The sequence below is a fragment of the Acanthisitta chloris genome, unplaced genomic scaffold (assembly GCF_000695815.1).
Source record: "Acanthisitta chloris isolate BGI_N310 unplaced genomic scaffold, ASM69581v1 scaffold12167, whole genome shotgun sequence".
NCBI classification, from domain to species: domain Eukaryota; kingdom Metazoa; phylum Chordata; class Aves; order Passeriformes; family Acanthisittidae; genus Acanthisitta; species Acanthisitta chloris.
Genome location: NW_008684330.1, coordinates 15,433 through 22,130, shown reverse-complemented (window position 1 = coordinate 22,130; position 6,698 = coordinate 15,433).

Genomic DNA, 6,698 nt, shown 5'->3' with positions numbered 1-6,698 from the left:
ACAAGTGAAGATAAATGCGAGGGTAAAATTTAAAATAAAGATAAACTTACCCTATAATAAGAGTAGTTTCAGAGCTGGAGGAGTTCTTGCATCTCAGTAATTTGGAATCCTTAGTTCAGGTAGCCACATACTTGTATTAAAGCCAGAGTCTAAATAGATGTGCATACATGTATGTATGGGTGTGAGTCGGTGTGCATGCGTGTCTAATGGTCTATAATACAAAGATGTATCTATTGATATCCTGCAGCATGAGAGCCTCTCTGTGCTGCCAGCTGAGATGCCTCGCGTTTGGCAGGGCGCTGTTGCTGCCTGGCTGAGCTCGCAATCCAGAGGGGAGAGAAGGGGGGGCAGACAGAGAGATGCTCGCTAGCTGTTCTTACTCCTCCTTGTTTCCATGGTGGTTAGCGGTGCATCGTTCAGCTCTCGATGGTCACAGGGACACGGTGCTGCCTGCTCGGCGGTCGTCGAGAACGGAGAGGAGCCGATGCTGTGCCCGCCTGGCTGCCCGTGGGGAGCTGCTAGTGACACTGCTGCTCGGGCGCGATACACCCAGCACCCTCCGCACATTTCACATGGCTCTTCCCATTTCTGGGAGCCACAGGGCACGTTTTGTGTTTGTACAGAACAGATCGGCAGGGACACGGTGCTGCCTGCTCGGCGGTCGTCGAGAACGGAGAGGAGCCGATGCTGTGCCCGCCTGGCTGCCCGTGGGGAGCTGCTAGTGACACTGCTGCTCGGGCGCGATACACCCAGCACCCTCCGCACATTTCACATGGCTCTTCCCATTTCTGGGAGCCACAGGGCACGTTTTGTGTTTGTACAGAACAGATCGGCCACATTTCTTTTTCCCTCCCCCTTTTTTTTTTTTTCCTCTTTCTCTTTTTTTTTTTTTTTAAAGGGATGTTATTTGTGCTCAGAACAACTTACAAGAGATCACTGAAGTTCTGCAAAGGCTGCTGTAGTTCAGAGGATGCTGCATATTGAAACCATTACAGAAAAATGTGTTGTGCCTCACCCCCAGTTCTGGTGCCTTTTTTTTTTTTTTTTAAGCTTAAAACAGTAAAAGATTTCACATACTCCTCCTTTTCCAAATTTTATCAGATATTGCATTTTACCGCTTATGTTTATCAGTAGAAAGTAAGAGCAAAAATAAATCATTCTGAGAAATAAAAATTCTGAATAAACTGAGAAAGCGGTTGGTTAAATAAAGTCAGTTTCTTTCAATCTCTGTCTACTTTTATGGCCATCCAGTTGTATAAACAATAGGCTGTACAGATTTTTCCTTCCCATTCTTCCTTCTTTCTCCCTTTATGCCATGCTCTTTTGTGAAGAATTTATTTTTTCCCTATTTATTCTGTGCCCATGAACAAAGGGCATACAAACTAGCAAGGTTTTAAAAACTGTAAAATAATTTGTGCTTTTTTTTTTCCAATTTAGAAGTTAGTACAATGAACTACATCATACCTTCTCCCAGATATACAAAACTATGAATGAGATAGATGTTGTTAGGAAAAGGTTTTTTTCCATACATACTGTTTATATGAAATAAATTGCTTTATAATAGAAGATGAATAATTGTGAAATGCAAACAATTGGTTATCAACAGGTCAAAAAGAAGAAAGTGTTGGATCTCTTGCATGAATTCACTCCCAAACCCTGAGCGAGGCAAGCCACCCTCTAGTGGACTGAAGAGAGATGTGGTTCTCGTTTCACACTCCTGCTTTGTTTGCAGAAGGGCTAACGATCCCGTCTAATAACAGGCTGAAAAATTTCTGAAGATTAGCAAACGGTATAAATTTTTGTACTTTGCGCAACAGCAATAGCACCAGAATTCTATTATAAAATGGTTGCTATTTTATGAATATTATATTTCATCTCAATTCACCTTGAATCTGAGATCTTGGACTGCATAATTTTTGTTTTCATTCTGTGAGAAAATGATTTTACACTTCATAAAACCACTTATTATGAAAAGTGAATTAAATTAATGCCAATTTCCTGAAAAAAATTCGGGCTGTTATAGTTGGTTAAAGCAAATTTTACAAAACCACTCCTGTTAGACAGTCTGGTACTTACATTGTGGCTACAATGAAGCAGTTTTTTCCTTCTTCCTCAAATTTTAGAATACTGCATTTGAAATAAGTACAGTGAACAAAGTTTTAAATTTTTAAAAAGATGTCTGCTGTTCATTTTTCACTCATACAACACAGTGGGATTGCCTCATAGATGAAATAATAGCATTTAAATGACAGACTGTAAATATGTGACATGCTCTAGGTGGGAGGAAGGCCAAGAGGCCCTTTCGTTCTCTCGCCTTCTCTTATTATGGGCATTCAATAATTTTTTTTAATGTGAGTTAAAGAGGTGTAACAAAAAAGTTAAGGCTAACCCATCTTTAGTTAAATTTCTGGTCTTCTTGCCTGAGTTGGGGACAGGGAGCACCTCTGGTGAGAAAGGTGTCACCTTTCTGTAGCCTCAGGGCTCATTGCTGAAACCTTGTTTTTCTTTAGCCCCCATGAGATGGCTCTTGGAACCTCTGATAGTATGTAATGTTCAAGACCAGGAGCTGCAAATACAACCCATTGTAAACTTCCCAAAAGTGACCCTGTGAGCCTTCCCTGCTGCACAACATACTGTCCTGTGTCTGGTGGGATAATGCTCAGGATGTGTTAAGTAGCCACAACCCAAAGCCAGAAAAGTAAGACTTCGTACCATGCTAACCCCCACAAGAAAAATGCAAATCCTTCCTGATCTCAGTCATGTTCTACCTATCCCCCAAAAAAGTTAGAAACCTGAGTTGCAGGGGTGGGATAGAGGGTGGAGTAAAAGACTAGAAAAATTCAAAAGTTGAAAATAAGAAAATGTTCTCTTAAAGCAAACTAAATACTGCTATTTCTCTTATCTTAACCAATGGAGAAACAAGATCTGGAGAAAAGGGAATAGGTGGGGACTAGCATTGCCCTACATGAAAGGTTCTTGGGTTTTGCCCCTAACCTCTTCACATACTTTCTGTCGTTCATTCAAAATCTGGCTTTCTAATTAACATGAGAATCATGAAAAAACATATCCAATGATTTGACATGCGAAATTAAGATTATAGAAGTGCTTCATTTTGGTTGATTGGTATGGACTGTGTAATTAGAGGGCTCAATAATTAAATCAGCTAAAGTATACTTGCATAAAGAAAGTGAGTTCTTATGATAGACTATATATGCAATTAAAGTACCTCCTTGATAGGCATACATTTGCATATTAGTTAAATTGTTATTATATCATAATAAAGTTCTGTTTTATATAGAAAAAGTTAAACAATTGAATTTTATAATTTAGGTAATGCTAAAGAATATTTCTTTTTTAAAACTATCTGCAGGAGAAAAATATCTTTTATAACCAATACAATTATGATTATTAAAGTTCATTAAGTTATTTTCCTGCTTATTTCACTGTGATGCTTGGTGGTTTTAAAATAGCAATGTCATTTATTTTACCAGAATCATATATATAGCTTAATAGCTTACAGGATAGAAAAAAATTCTCTCAGACTGATAGAGACATGATGAAATTAATGTAGACTAACTCCAAGAATTTGTTTAGCATGCATTTTATCTGATTACTGAGTGCATGTGAAATTAAGTAATTATTTGTTTGTAATGGACAATAAAGACAATGCATAAAAACCGTAGTTATTAAAATGCAATGATTCTGTGTATTCATTTTTCTTAAAATTGGAAGAGGATTTCAAAACATCTCCCTTTTTTCATTATATAGAAATGCAGAACATCCTTGGGCCTTAATATCCTGTAGGCTTGTTGTGGTGCAGGGAATTAACTAGTGTTTTTAGGCTCTGACAACACAGCTATGTTTAGAATGCAGCAAGTGTAGTAAAAATTGAAATAAATACTATGCAGTTAAAGTAAAAAAACCCACAAGTGTTTGATTTAAATTCTAAGATGATGCCCTTTATATCAGAAATTGGCAATTAAAAATTTTATTTTTAGGTGCGTATCCATACAGATGACATCTATGAATAAAAGACATTACACTTTTTGAATAGCTTTATCCCTTATGACTACATATGCCCCTATACTGGTTTCTGAGGAACCATGACTACAGGGAAGAGGGCTGAGTGATGGTTTTTCTCATTTTCTTCTTGTAGCCCTTAGAGTTTAGAAAAAAGAAAAAAAGAGATGACCGCATGTTTGTTTGACAGATTAACTCTCACCAGTTCTGGAAAGTATGCGCTTAGTGTGTCCAACACACAGTGATATCTGAGCTCTGATTTTCATACTTGGCTGTATTTTAATAGACAAGAATCCCTGGCATACCAGCATCTGCTGGAGGCTGGAAGTGAGTCACACATAGCAACCACAATCTTCCTATGTTGCATGGGACTCTTAATGATGATGGAGTAGTGAAAAGCAGCTAGAGAATCTTTCTATGCAGCTGGATTAGGTAGATGAAGTATGTGTAAAGTGTATATATTTCATTTAAAAATTGGTTTAATCTCAGTAAATTTATGTCTTACCTGTGGTGACATTTTGGGTTTTGTAGCCTTTAGTAATTGGATATAACTTAGCAAGATCTTCTCAATGGTAGATCTTTAAGACTGAGATCCCTTGTTGATTTCTTCAGGATCTGTTTGTTGTTTGTGGGAGCTGGTATGTATATGGGATATATCTTTTAGTGTCATGGTTCTTTGAGCCAATCTGTATCTAAGGTTGATGAAGAAAATAGTGGTAGTAATGATTTTAATATAAGGCCTAGAATTTCCATCCTAGTTGTGATTTGTTGTAATTCCTATGGGTGGTGTAAGCTCTTGAACATTCATGCCATATAAAGTAGAGTTTTTCCATTTCTTTGCTCATACCTATTTTCCTTTCTATGGAACAGTAGCTGATTTTTTTTTTTAAGAAACAGGTTTACCCATTTTCTGTTGTCACTGTGTGGTGTGGCAAATAGTACATGATCAGTGAGAAGGAACCTCCTTCTTCCACTAAGAATTTCTTTTTTTAAAATTTAGCCACTTTCCCTAATAATGTGACATTTGTGGCAATATATGGCATATATATATATGTGGCAAGTCTCCATGTGTTTCTCAAGGGCAGAACTTCAGACCTTTTCTGATGAAACTAAGCAAACTTATTTTGTTACATTTAATTGTGTTTTATTATTAAAAATAGATGGAAAACAATAGCAATTCTAGATTATCTGCTTTTCACAACTATTTGCACAAGAACTATATTGGTGATTTAGAATCTTTAGAGTCACTAAGCTAAATATTAGAACTAGAATGTCATCTTGCTTTTAGTTAATTTTACTCAGAGACTAAGAGAAATATCAGAGTTATTTTCTCATGCCATTGATCACATACATGTACCTTGGTGGTGACGAGAAACAGCACAGATATGTGCAGTGTGTGTTCAGAATATGGTTATCCAATGATAGTTTAAATCAAATACACTAAACTGTTGGAGTATAATGGGTAAAAAAGTGAATTTTTTAGTAGTTTAGTTACATCTTTTTTTTCAACTTGCAGATCTAGAAAATGAATTAAAAGATCACTGAAACATACAATATCCTTACTGATTAAAACCCAAACAAAGTAATTAGGAATGCAATAAATGTTTTCCCTCTCATCTGTAATTTGACTGCCAAGAACTCTGGGTGCACATTAGGTTTGTTTTTTTTTTAAATGTAAAGCTATCTTTACATCAATAAGTTGGGGACAGAAAAGATCATGTGCATAATGACTTACTGGAGGAGGAGCTGTTTTAGAGGCTTTCACATAGTTCCCATTACTAAGGAAACCACTTACTTTGTCTGTGCATGTTTTGAATAGATCTCTCATTTGAAGTCTGGTGCTCAGATACTGAGGATTGCATTATAGCACTGAGAAAGAGGCAAAGGAAACAAAAGAGGCATAAAACCATTCCATCTTTAAGGAGCAGAGAGTATTGTATTACGGACTTATAAAATTGCACATATCTCTATATATCTGAGATGTTTGTGTATATATGTATGCATTTTGATTGCTTCATTCCTACAGAAAAGCAACATGAAAATATTAATAAGTAAAGCAGGGAAAGTAGGTGTTGATTTGTCCTGCACTCATGCCTCAATTGTAAGAATGCTTTAGAAATCTGTTGTACCATTTAGTAACAACAAATAAGAGTTCTGATTTTCATTTGCTGAAATGAAACAGGGTAGTTATCAGATAGTTTTTCTAACAAACAGGATAGAAAACTGAAAGTAAAGATGGAAATTCCCATTTTTAAGGCCTACTAAGCCTTGGTCACATGGTAGGGTCATGTGACAACAAAACCAGCACTACAAAAAGTTAATTTCCCTTTTTTTTTGTGTGTTAATGTCAATTTATTTTGGAATGGAGTGACTTAAGTGATTAGCCATTGCTATCTGATGTCTGATGAATAATTATTCTTAATATATGTTGCATAGTTCATGAGCCATTTTGGGTGACAAGAGTTTAATTTTAAAGCTAATATGCCTCGAAGAGATTTATGTGTGTGTTTGTGTGCACAATTAAGAAACATCCTGTCCCTAGAGATTTTTTCTTTCACTCCTTGACTGTTAAATGTGGGGGAGAATGACAGCTGTGGTAAAGCTGAGATGTCCTTGTCTTGACTGAGTTGAACACTTTTGGGTAAAGCAAAATAAATGTCTTTAGATTACATAGAGAT